This window comes from Panthera leo, chromosome D3 (genome assembly GCF_018350215.1).
Source record: "Panthera leo isolate Ple1 chromosome D3, P.leo_Ple1_pat1.1, whole genome shotgun sequence".
Classification (NCBI taxonomy): domain Eukaryota; kingdom Metazoa; phylum Chordata; class Mammalia; order Carnivora; family Felidae; genus Panthera; species Panthera leo.
Genome location: NC_056690.1, coordinates 16,597,283 through 16,610,114, shown reverse-complemented (window position 1 = coordinate 16,610,114; position 12,832 = coordinate 16,597,283). Strand labels below are relative to the sequence as shown.

Below are 12,832 nucleotides of genomic sequence, written 5' to 3'. Positions count from 1 at the left end.
GCCGCGCCCCGCCCCTTTCCCCGCCCCGCGCTCGAGGAGCCCCGCTTCCGGGCGGCCTCTGGCGGCGGAGGGGGCACTGCGGCGCGGAGCCGGGAGCGCTAGGGAAGGGGTTCGGCGAATGGCCCCAAAGATGCCCAGACCTTGGTAGGCGGCAGTGCCTCTTAACGCGCCCGGAGGCTCCCACAGTGACCCGGAACCGCTGGAACTTCCAGAAATGCAGGCGGGGTGCACTCCCCAGGGGGTACAACTTTGGAAACGAGGAGAGAGAGGTGCCATGAACTGGAGACCCAAGAAGGGTGAAGGCACTCCAGGACAGCACTGTGTAAACAGACACGGGAGCCAGAATGGCGTGGAAGGACACCGCTGGAAGGAGCGTCTATGGGGCGCTTCATCCACTCCAGTACCACGGAGTGTGACCAGGATGACCCTGGCAAATCAGCCAGAGAGTTTTCAGTTGTCAAAGCAGAAGAGAAGCCAGGTGGCATCAGTGTAACCTGGACTTTGCAGGGCCTGGTGATGATGAAATCTCAGGTAGGAGCCATTTGCTACCCCTCCAGCTGTTGCCCCCCTCCCCCCTGCCTTCGTGTCTTTCCAGATGTTAGAGAAATTCCTGCTCTTGGTGGGCAGCCAGGGAGTCACAAAGGCCTGGTTTGAATCTCAGATCCCAGCTCTGCCACTTACCATCTGGGTAACTTGGACAAGTGTCATCAACCTCTTGGACCTTGTTTGGGTTTTTTTGTTTGTTTTTTTTTTCCCCCTCTCTCTCTTCTCTAAAATGCAGGTAAATGATCATAACCAACTCCTCGGTAACATCCAATGATGCCATGCACATAAAAGGCCTGGCCGAGGGCTTAGAATAGGGCCCACGTGCAGTTAACCTAGTTCCCTTCCCTCTACACCTTATGAAGCCCCATCTCCCACTCTTGTTTAGTAATGGGATACTGGAGATTTGAAGGGAAGGGGTGGGATGGGAACCTCCCAGGATCTCCCTGTTCTGGTCTCTGGCCCTGATGCCATCCATGCATGAGAATTGGGCACATCTGATCACTGCTTAGCCTCAAGAGAAGGATAGATGGACAGACTACCAATATGTTACACTTCACTCATGCCAAGGGTTCACCCTACTCTGCACTGCCTGCTTCTTTGACATACCCATGTGCAAGGAATTAAGAAAAAAACAAACAGAATGGGCAGGAAAAAGTAACAGCCAGAGGCCAAAGTGAACAAGGAAAGTGTGGCAAATTGTTCCCCAGCTCACCTATGAGGGACTGAATTGGCATATCAAAGCCACTCAGGTTCCTAAAGCACAAATACTGAGGCGAGCTGGGGTCCAGCAGCCCAGGAGCCTCACTGTATCATCCACTCAGATATGAAGGGCATAAAGGGCCCACCCTCTCACAGTTTGGGACCAATGTCTCACCTGTTCCAGCCCTCAGAATAATCGGTGTTCAGCAGGATTAACAGCAAGTGCACACTCTGCATAAATCACAGGAGATAAAATACCTTATCAGGGTCCCTTAGTTGCTGATGAGAGTCAACGAAGGGTATTTGGAATCCCTGCTGTGCCGCTCTTGGTCATCTTTCCGAAATTCCCGAATTTGCTGGCCAACACCTCTGTCCACAACCGATTTCTGGAAAAGTGAGGGACCTGGTTGCATCACCTATGATATTAGAGTAAATAAAAGCAATTAAGATTATGTTCATGGAGCCAATGGATAAAACACTTGCACTCAGATCCTGGGGAATCCTGGATATATGCCAAGGTTCCATTTCATTTGTAAAATTTGCTGATTTGTTCGTTCACTTAAAGATTTCTAGAACCGGGCACTGTGTTAGGCACCTGATATACCAAGATTCATCCACGTATTCAACAAACACTTGAGTGCCTGTTATTTGCCGGGCACTGTTCTCGATATCAGAGACATGGTGCTAAACAAAACAGTCTCTATCCTCAGTGACAAGTGAACCATAGAAATGCATGGAAAGTTGATGGTGACACACTGGTGGCATTTAGTGCTGTGAAAAGAAATAAAGCAGGTAGGAGAGAAGGGCTTAATGGAGGAGGTTCTCTTGGACAGTGATTACGGGGGACCTCTCTGAGGTGGGGACATTTGAGCAGGGACCACAAGGAAGTAAGGGAGCAAGCCACGTATATACCCAGGGGAAGAGCTTTCCTGGCAGAGGGGAGACGATTCAAAAGTCCCAGGAAGAGAACAGCTTGGCATGTTCGAGAAGAAGCAAAGAGGCAAATGGAGCTGGAGTGAACAAGGGGGAGGGTGGTACAGGTGAAATTAGAGAGAAAGGGCCAGACAGCCAAGGACTTTGGGTTTTTTCTAAGTGTGAAGGGAAGCCAGCAGGCCTGCAGGCTTTTGGTAGAGGAGTGGCATGTGGTTGTTTACATTGTTAAAGGATCATTGGCTGCTTCGTGGCAGGTCCCCTGTTGGACGGCAGTCTGGCAACATGGATCCAGTCAGGTGCTGTCACGCGGAACAGGTGGGAGAAGGTGGCAGTTTAGCTAGAATGATTGGGGGCAAGGGGTGAGCAGCGGTCAGGTTTGGGAGATATTTAAAGAATGACGGTAAGATTCAGTCCCTGCTCTCAAGGAATTCACAGGAAAATCAAGAGAGAATGAAAGCCACTATAATGTAATGGGAAACAGGCAATAAGGGAAAGACAGGCTGGGTTGAGCAGCACCTTCAGGGGGGTTGGGGAAGGCGTTGGAGAAGGTGACATTTGAGCCATGTTTGGAGAAGTGAAATTCCACCAGATGTAAAAGGAAGGTCATTGCAGGCAGGGGGAACAGCTTACGTGAAGCCTTGGGAGCATGAGGCTGCACGGTGTGTTTTGGAATCATTCGGCGGGTGGGGGGGAGGGTGGGGGACGAGGAAGATAGCCCAGAAAAGTGGTTGGAACAAGACTGGGAAGGAATTTGAATGTGACATCATTCAGGAGCAAGTCCTTTATTCTATCAACAGTAGAGAGGCCTGGAAGGCTTTACAAGTAGGTACCAGACACAGGCAGAACTGTGTTCTGATGCATTATGGAGTAGACTGGAAGGACCTTAGGAAATGCGGTTCATTCATTTCACAAAAATGAGCAAGTGCCCACCATGTACACTATGCATCAGGAAGAGAGCAGTAAACAAATGACCATCCTGCCTTTCTTTATGGATTTTAGGTCTGGTGGGGAGGTAATAAGAACTAAATGTAGCGGGGCGCCTGGGTGGCTCAGTCGGTTGAGCATCCAACTTCGGCTCAGGTCATGATCTCACAGTTTGTGAGTTCGAGCCCCACATCGGGCTCTGTACTGACAGCTCAGAGCCTGGAGCCTGCTTTGGGTTCTGTCTCTCTCTCTCTCTCTCTCTCTCTCTCTCTCTCTCTCTCTGCCATTCCCTGCTCACACTCTGTCTCTCTCTCAAATAAACATAAAAATAAAAGAGGACTAAATGTAGAGGCTTGGTCAGATTCAGGAAATATTTCAGAAGTACCATCGTAAAGACAGGGAAAGTTCTGCATGTGGAAAATGAGAATGGCTTGGCTTTCTGATTGTGAGATATAATGGGAATATAGTTACTGCAAAGGGTCCTGCCATGTAGAAATAATTTTTAAATAATCCATATGGATTATATATATACATATATACCCTTTATAGCTTTAAGAGCATTTCCACATAAAATTTCTCACTTGCCCTTAAGTGTTTTACAGATTGTAATTATTAAATAATTACATGTTGTAATATTATTTGACTCTATAGCCCTTGGCCAAAGTTCTGCAAAAGGATAGCTGCTTTGGAGCACTGGAAAAACATCCTAGCATACGAGGGCAGTTAAATAGAGATAATACGTCCGAGACCATGGCACCAGTCTAGAGAGAAAAGTGTGTGTAGCTGTCTGTATGTCTTAATTTCTAAGAGAATCCATTCAGAAGGAGTGAGGCAGGGTGAAAGGCAAATTTCTTTTCTTTTTTTAGTTTTTTAACGTTTATTTATTTCTGAGAGAGCACAAGCAGGGAGGGGCAGAGAGAGAGGGAGACACAGAATCTGAAGCAGTCTCTAGGCTCTGAGCTGTCAGCACAGAGCCCAATGTGGGGCTCGAACTCATGAACTGTGAGATCATGACCTGAGCTCAAGTCGGTCGCTTAACCGACTGAGCCACCCAGGCGCCCCAGGGCAAAATTCTTAAAAATGTACCTGGGTCTCTCTTTTAACACCTGTCACTCTGATAACGTCATGTCCCCGTAGCAAACTCCTCTAAAAAAACTGTACTTTCCTGACCAGGACGGTGTGTCATATTTAGAGTCTAGAAAAAGGCTGTGGAGCCTTTGCACAGTGGTGCTTAAATTAATTCTCCATGACGTTTCCCGCCTAGCTCACTCCTTTCTGCTGTTTTCAGAATCAGATTCCGCACTTAATCTCTCCCTTGTTTTCAGATGACAAAATCTCTCTGTTAGGTTTCAGAAAGCTGGGATTACAAAATGTTCTTATGGCTTTAAGTCCTCTGTGGTGATTGGAGAACTCAGGAAAGGATTGGATGAGATTTTGGTTTTTGGGGTTTTTTTTTTTTTTGGTGGGGAAGGGGCAGTCAGTGGACTGAATAGGGGATTCCTTTGTGGAAATCTGCCTTTGGACCCAAATGTTCATCCCTTAAGAGGATTCCAAGATTTTTAAAATAAAATGAAAAGAGATGTGGGTTACAGGCATATATGCATGTGCCAAAACCGCACTGTGCATGGAAGACTGCTCTGTGTACACATTGGAACTCAATAAAAAGATAAATCAGACAAGCAAGACAGGCAGAGCAAAAATAATACCGACAAATAGAACCAACCACTGGACTGTCTTAGGGATGTGAGTTATGATTTTTCAAAATAATAGCAGCTAAACTCAGTCAGTAAGAGCCTCTGACGTGAGGCCAAGGTTGTCACGAGCTGATTCCTATGTAGGCCATTTGCTCGCCACGGTTTTGTGGGGGCAGTTGGTACCACTCATCCTACTAGCAAGTTCTGTATTTGTTTCCTGGTTTCAAGGGCAAAGGAGAGAGAAAGTATAGAGCAGGGAAATTCGGTCCCCTATGGATGACTGGTGAGGAGTTACCATCTTTTTTGTCATTATTATTGAAGCACAGCTGACACCCTATGTTACAGTAGTTTCAGGTGTACGACATAGGGATTTGATGACTCTACACGTTATGCGGGGCTCATCACCAGTGTAGCTGCCATCTGTCACCAGACAATGTCATGACAGTACCACTGACTGTATTCCCTGTGCTGTGACTTAACTCATTCCACAACTGGTTACCATCTTCTTCTAAGAACAGCATATCTGATCTCCAGATGTTAGAACATATCACCACCATCAGTCTCATTCAGAATGCTCCTCGCTTTCCTTCTTTTTTTTTAATGTTTGAGAGAGAGAGAGAGAGAGAGAGAGCGAGCGAGCGCGAGTTGGGGAGGGAGACACAGAATGTGAAGCAGGCTCCAGCCTCTGAGCTGTCAGCACAGAGCCTGACGCGGGGCTCGAACCCACAGACCGTTGGATCGTGACCTGAGCTGAAGTCGGACGCTCAACCGACTGAGCCACCCAGGCCCCCCTCACTTTCCTTCCTTAATCCAGAGCAGTTCTTAGCCTCTCTGAGATCTTGATTGGATGCAGGAGTGATCACTCCGCACTCCCACCCTCAATGCCTTACTCCTTTAATACAATACCACACACCCCTACACTCAATTGGTGGAGATATATACCATCAGTATACAACACACTGGAAGTTACCATTACATCCGTGCAGTTTCCATTAGCTGAAATGCAACCCGTGTTCGGGTGACCTAACAACACTCCAACCACATGGCCTCCTTTATTATCTGTCTCTCCCACTAGACTGTATGTTCCATGAAAGCAGAGACAGGCCTGATTTCGTCACTCCAGGATATGCAGCACTTAGCACAGTAACTGCCACATTACAGGTGTTCACCTAATACTTAGTGAAGGAGTAACAAATCAAAAGAAGCAACGCATTGCTGTTTTTATAGAGATGAGTCTCCTGTGCTTGGACTCAGCGGAGGGGGTGGAAATGGAATTGAAACATGATTCTGCAAGGTTTGCTTTTCCCTTTCAGACAGATCATTTCTGTTTTCCTATAGAGAACCTGGATCCTGAGTGACCAGCCAGCACAAAAGTACATGTGACCTTTAAGGACCCGGCATGTTTTTGCCACAGGCAGGAGGGTTCTATGTTTTAATTGCCTGGAGGTTTCATCCAAAATCAGAGTCAGCCAACAGTGCAGTCTGTGAGCAGGGCGGTTACATCTGTGGCACTTGGAATTGTGCCCGGTCCCACACCGAGCAGACCTCCCCGGACCGCAAGGTTGGAAACGATGTGGGTTCAGCAAAGAAGGCTCACCTTGCTGCGGGGAATGGTCGGGCTACTCATAAAATTACCTGAAGTAAGACCCTCTCAACAGACTTAAGTATGAGCAGAGGGATGGGAAGCACTGGGAGCTCACAGATGGAACTATTTACCAACTCATGTGGAAGTATTTCGGTATTTTAACAATTGAAAGGCACCACCAGCACCCATCAGCTGATTTCTGGTCCTGAGCATCAGCAGAACCATCCCCACCACAGGATGTCTGAGCAGCCGCCTGCCTTCTCGGAAGCTGCCGTTTCCCAGTTTGCAGATGAGATGTACAGGCAACATCTTTGCCCGGACATCTAAACATCACGGTTCTGGCCGGCAGGACCTTGACGGGAGGCCCCTCGCCTTACAGAGTTCTGAGATAATTTTCCTTTAGCGAGGCTGACATCACTGACCTAAAGGTGGGTTCTAGGCAACTGCCCTATCTGGAGAACAATCATTCCTGCTGGTAAATGAGTCACTGGGAGAGAGAGAAATTGAGACACCTTATGAAGCAGAGCTCTGCTCCCCCAGAACTGACACAGCCCCGTCCTGTCCCCGGGCTATGTGTAACCCAGCAACAAAGATATATACCGGGACCAGGCTGGATGAGGAAGGTCTGGAGCTAAAACCCCAAAGACGCTCAGCCTTTAATGGAGAAGGGCTTTTAGAAAAGATCTGGCAAATTCTCTGCCCTTTCAACTTCACTTTCTGTTCTCTTTTTATCTGCTTTCAGCATTTCCAATTAATCTTGGAATGAGAGCCCAAGGCAAGAAGCCAGTGGTGCCTGAGGAATGCTAAAGAGCAAACCGATCCAGGGAAACAAATGCCAGCAAGGGACCCCACAGCAAAGAGACAGACACTGTGAGCATCTCTCCCGTTACCATGAGGCTTGCGAGGCGTGTGCGCGGGTCTCCGCATTGGCACCATCTGCCAATTCCTCAGGAGGACAGAACAAACCAGCGAGGCATGAAGATTAGATTATGTAACGCTTGAGGATTGCTGTTTTCAAAGAGGAAACAAATGGAACGAATTGATTTGCTTGTCAGAGTCATGTCACTAAAGGAGACCCGTTCCCTCCTCCTCTGAGAGGACCTCATTAAAGAGGGACACGATTTCACAGATTCAGACCATGTGAGACCACAACTGACTCCATTCATAAGAGCAAGTCTAATTTCCAGAGTTGCACTGATAAATCCCACTCTGCTTGCCTGAAAAATGACTATTCAGCTACCTCCTAGGTACCAACATGGCAAGGAATTTAACTGTTGCCAGTGGCCAGCCACAAGATTCAGAACCTTTGAGCTTTGCCTGAACTGAACTCACTTGCTTCTGGGGGAGCAGTACCTAATTTTGAGACCGGTGGGGTCGTGTTTACTATTCAGAGCTCTAGACAGGTGCTTTGATAGAGTGGGGATGTGTTCTTAAAAATACACGCGTCAGTAACATTGTATGGTGACAGATGGTAAAACTCCACTCATCTTGGAGAGCACTGAGTAATGTATAGAATTGTTGAATCACTATGCGGTTGCACCTAAAACTAATATAACATTGCATATCAACTATACTTTGATAATAATTTCTTTTAAATACATGCATCGAGAAGGAAAATTCATTGCATATCTAGGATTCTTTTGCCATGGCTGGGCTTCTCTCAAAATGCCCAGCACAGTACTTTTTTATAGTATGGTCAGTAGAAGAATGAATGAATGAATGACCCTGAACTTACTGCCATAGGTGCCATTCCCAAAGGTTTCATTTTCTTACTAAAATACCAAGATTTAAACGTCAAGTCTTCACTCAACAAGGAAATGAAGTCTTCTATAACAGGTATTTTCCAATTGCCCCTTCAGGTCCACTTTTCTACCCCTCCTACATCAACTCACTCCTTAGTCCTCTTAGCTTCCAGCCAATGGGAGGCAGCAGCAGAGGCGTGGAGGGCAGAAGGAGGGTGAGGTCAAAGTATTTATTCCCCCAGTTCCCTCCCTGCCAGATCACCACGGGTTGGTTGTGCTATTGATAATAGCTCACCACCGCCCCTTCTCAAGGTGGTCCTCTCTTCCTGGGTTCTGTCATTTCTCCCTCCTTTGAACTTCCAGATCTAGAGATGATAAAGACTGGGGCGCCTGGGTGGCTCAGTGGGTTAAGCGTCCGACTCTTGGTGTTGGCTTCAGGTCAAGATCTCTTGGTTTTGGTCTTGTGGGTTTGAGCCCTGTGTCAGTGCGGAGCCCGCTTGGGATTCTCTGTCTCCCTCTCTCTCTGCCCTCCCCCACACGTGCCATCTCTGTCTCTCTCAAAATACGTAAACAAATTTTTTAAAAAATGACAAAGACCCCAGCTATTACAAGCCTCTTGGATACTGCACTATCCTTATGGTTTCCCTACACCTTACCAACCCTTGCATATAGTGTCTCTATTAAATCCTCCCCTAATTATCTATTTTGAGTGTGCCATCTGTTTCTTATGCAGACCCTGACTGATACACCTACCACATGTGTCAGCCTGTTCTAGGCCCTGCACCGCAGTGTTTTTAAAAAAGTAGCAAAATTAATAATACGATATGCTACTACTTTGTACTTATTCTCAATGTTCACCTTCTCACAAGGCTATAATAACAACTTAAAGATAAAACCTAATTCCTCTTTACAACATAATTGTGCAGTAGAGTTTGTATGAGCTAAATATAATTCGGAGAACAAGCTTTTTCGTGTCATCAAAATTCATGTTAACAACTATAAAGGGAGAACTGCAGAACTGATGCCCTTGAGATTTAACAGAAAACATATTCCAGTATTGAAATCAATCACACAGATATTCAAAAGCCTACTAGGTGGCCAGAAAGGTGCTGATCTTAGTGAGAAACAACACAGACGTGGGCTCTTACTTCATGCAATTTGTTCTTGTTTTACACGCTAAATATACTCCTAAAAAGTTGAATACCAATTGTATTTCCATAAATCAAAAAATAGTTGTATGATCATGGTGAGCGTATTCTTCAAATAATAATTTGGTAAAATAATCACCCTTTGATCTTTTGAACAGATTTTTTTGTCCATCCAGAGTACTTCAAAAGAAATTTATCTTTGGTCTGTAGGGAAGATTGGTCTCCTTCCGTGCTCCTGGAATAGGAAAAATTGTGGAATAGAATTTAGAGGGAAGATAAGGGAAGTACCATTTATAGACCACATATAGAATGCCAGGAAGTTTGCATCTGTTAGCATATTTAATCCTGGAGGTATATACGTGTTCCATTGTTCCCTTATTTTCTACTTCTAAAAAAAAAAAAATTAGAATGGCAGGTATGAATTCAAAATCCATTTTTTTTTAACAAGAAAGCAAAGCAAAAACATTCAATGCAGGACTCTAAAGATCATATTACTCCTCAGCTTCGCTGGCTTCCCACTGCTTAGGATCAAGTCCAAAATTCTTTACACTGTCACTGCTCCCGCCTCAGTTCTCTCCACCAGCCAGGCTTCTTCCCACTTGAAGGCCTTTGACCTCTGTTCCCACATCTGTCTGCAACCTCTTCTTCTCCCTTCTTTTCCAGGCTAACTCATACTCATCCCTCTGGTTTCTGCTCAGTTTACACTTCCCAGGGAATGTCTGTCTCCCCAGCTGGGCCTATGTCACTGCATCCCTAGTGCCGAACACCAGAGAAGGGCTGAACGCTCATTTGTGCCCCGTCGCAATGAATGGGGAAGGGTTGCCCAGCAGGGCTGCCCAGCCTCATGGGGGCCAGATCTACCATTTCCCTAGGAGGGGGTTGCCTTCGCCCCAGGGGCCTGCCAAAGCCTCCCTCAAAAACGGAAAGGCCAAAAGAACCTCCTTTGAGGTTCAAGAAGGTCTTAGCTTTCTCTCTGCCCATCAAGCGGACCTACAGTCGCTCCAGGACCCTCTAGCTGAGGTGAGAACAAAACGGCCCCACTTATCCCAACAGGGTCATGACCTTCCTCCCACCTCACAACTGCCCACTTGTATCAGCCACGTGATGCAGAGGCTGTGCATGCGCCCGAGAAGTGTTCCTCACGGGATCTCTCTTCCCTAGCCCAGATGTTGGGGCATTTCAACCTGGCCCGCTTGAGGGCTGGCAGAATTAGGAGAGGGGTTTGCGAGGTCACTTGGGAGGCCAAGGTGGGGTTGGGTTGCATTGAGCATAGCCCAGTAGCAGGCACTGGGCTAAAATATCTCACTGAATACTCCCAATGGCTTTGTGTAGTGTAGGGATTGATATGTCCGTTTTACAGATGGAGAAACTGAAGCTCGTGTGGCAAAAACCAGGGACTTGTCTAATGACAATCTTCGGATTTGAACTCCATTTTCTGTCTCCCAGACACCAAGTCTTCTTATGTCCTTGATCATCCTTCAACAGTAAAGGGAGGGATGCCCTCTCTCCTTCCCTGTTGAACCTCAGGGATTCATGTCCTGGCTGTATGACTTTGGGCAAGTCATGTCACCGCTGAGCCTCAGTTTCATCATCTGTAAGATGACAGTATTGCCCTCTGGCCATTACTTATGAAAATTAACTTTTTTTAAGGTTATTTATTTATGTTGAGAGAGTGCACGCAACACCAAGGGAGGGGCAGAGGGAGGGGGGGGAGAGAGGGAGAGGGAGAGGGAGAGGGAGAGGGAGAGAGAGAGAGAGAGAGAGAGAGAGAGAGAGAGAGACTCCCAAGCAGACTCTGAGCTGTCAGCACAGAGCCCGATATGGGCTTTAACTCACAAACCTGGGGATCGTGACCTGAGCCGAAGTCAAGAGTCCAGCGCTTAACTGACTGAGCCACCTGGGTGCCCTGAAAATTAACTTTTCTAGAAAAAAATTTGGTCATGCCTACCAGATGCCAGGTACTGCACTAGGTAGGCCTGGGGTGTACCAAAGCAGAAGAGATCATGTCATTAAAAGATAGTGTATAATAGGAGATGCTAATAAATTCCAAAGCCCATCAAGAATATATACAGGAGGTTACATAATGGCAAGTGTCATGAAAAAAAATTGAGCAGGGAAAGGGAATAAGGAATGTATTGCATGGGCACAGGTTTAAGTAGAATGGTCAGGGAAGGCCTCATGAGCAGTTGGCATTTGAGCCGAGACCTGAGGAGCTGAGGGAGGAAGACCTGCCAGAGATTATTCTAGAAACCTGGGAGAGTTTGGACCCATCTCCCATTAAGAACAGATGAGATCTAAAAATGGGCCTGGCATCCCCATTGAAGCTTGCAGTTCTGTGGGCTTCCCTCATTGGAAGGTGGGAAGCTCTACTGTGGGTTTCTCACAGCTGGTCCTGGGGAAGTGGAAACAGCCTGTTACAGGTATAGGGATTCACAGTCAACAAGCCTCTTCCTTGCATCTCCAGAGAAGCAGGTGTTTCTATCAGTTGACTCAAGAAGGGTCTGCCATGCCCTTGGAAATTTCTACTTTCTGCTCCATTGAAACCAAAAAGAAGCAGGAAGACAGGATTAGGACCTGTGCTGACATTTTTCTGGAATGTCCTATCTCAGCCGGGTTCCCAAATACATGTTGAGGCTCATTCACACAAAGGCATCTGCTCAGAACCCCTAACAGATACGAGAGTGCTGGCACACACCCGCTCCCAGGCTTGAACACTTTGCACGGAAAAGTTGAGTCTGGGAGAAAAATATCAAGCCAGGCCTTGGGCAGCTCTCCTTTTAGCAAGTATTCTGAAAAGAATCCTCAGGAGCCAGGCTGAAGGGATAGAGCCCTAGGACTGTCCAAACGGGAGGCCACTGAGTCCAATAGACCGAGGCCCAGAGAGGTGAAGTTAGCTGCCCAAGCTCACCCAGCAAGTCCAAGAAAATCTCAGTGAACTCATGCAGTCAACAAAAATGTTTTGAGCACTATATATGCACCAGGCACTGTTCCTGACACTAGGTGTGAAGCAGCGATCAAAACAGACAACAATTCCTACCCTCTGCAATGGACATTCTGATAGAACGAGAGAGACAATGAAAGGATAAACTAGTAATACATGTAGTATGTTAGATAATGGAACTGTCATGGAGAAAAAACATGAGCAGAGAAACAATAAGGAATGTATTGCACGGGCTCAGTTTTTTTTTAAATTCTTTTCTTAATGTTTATTCATTTTTGAGAGATGGAGAGAGACAGAGCATGAGTTGGGGAGGGGCAGAGAGAAAGGGAGACACAGAATCCGAAGCAGGTTCCAGGCTCCGAGCCGTCAGCACAGAGCCCGATGTGGGGCTCGAACCCACAGGCTGTGAGATCATGACCTGAGCTGAAGTCGGATGCTCAACCGACTGAGCTACCCAAGCGCCCCTGGGCTCAGTTTTAAATAGAATGGTCAGGGAAGGCCTCACAAGAAGTTGGCATTTAAGCAAAGACCTGAAGGGGCGCCTGGGTGGCTCAGTCGGTTAAGCAGCCGACTTCGGCTCAGGTCATGATCTCGCGGTCTGTGAATTCGAGCCCCGCGTC

At 47.0% G+C, this 12,832-nt stretch overlaps 1 long non-coding RNA gene across 1 annotated transcript in view; it reads right to left on the bottom strand.

Annotated features, from left to right (window-relative positions):
- Positions 1–1,508: 1,508 nt before the first annotated feature.
- LOC122203598 overlaps positions 1,509–12,832 on the bottom strand; it is a 28,148-nt gene continuing 16,824 nt past the window's right edge. Inside the window, exons 3-4 of the long non-coding RNA XR_006195260.1 lie at positions 9,411–9,506; positions 1,509–1,661 (exon numbers count right to left, since the gene is read on the bottom strand). This is a non-coding gene — a long non-coding RNA (uncharacterized LOC122203598). The remainder of the gene's footprint in view (positions 1,662–9,410; positions 9,507–12,832) is intronic.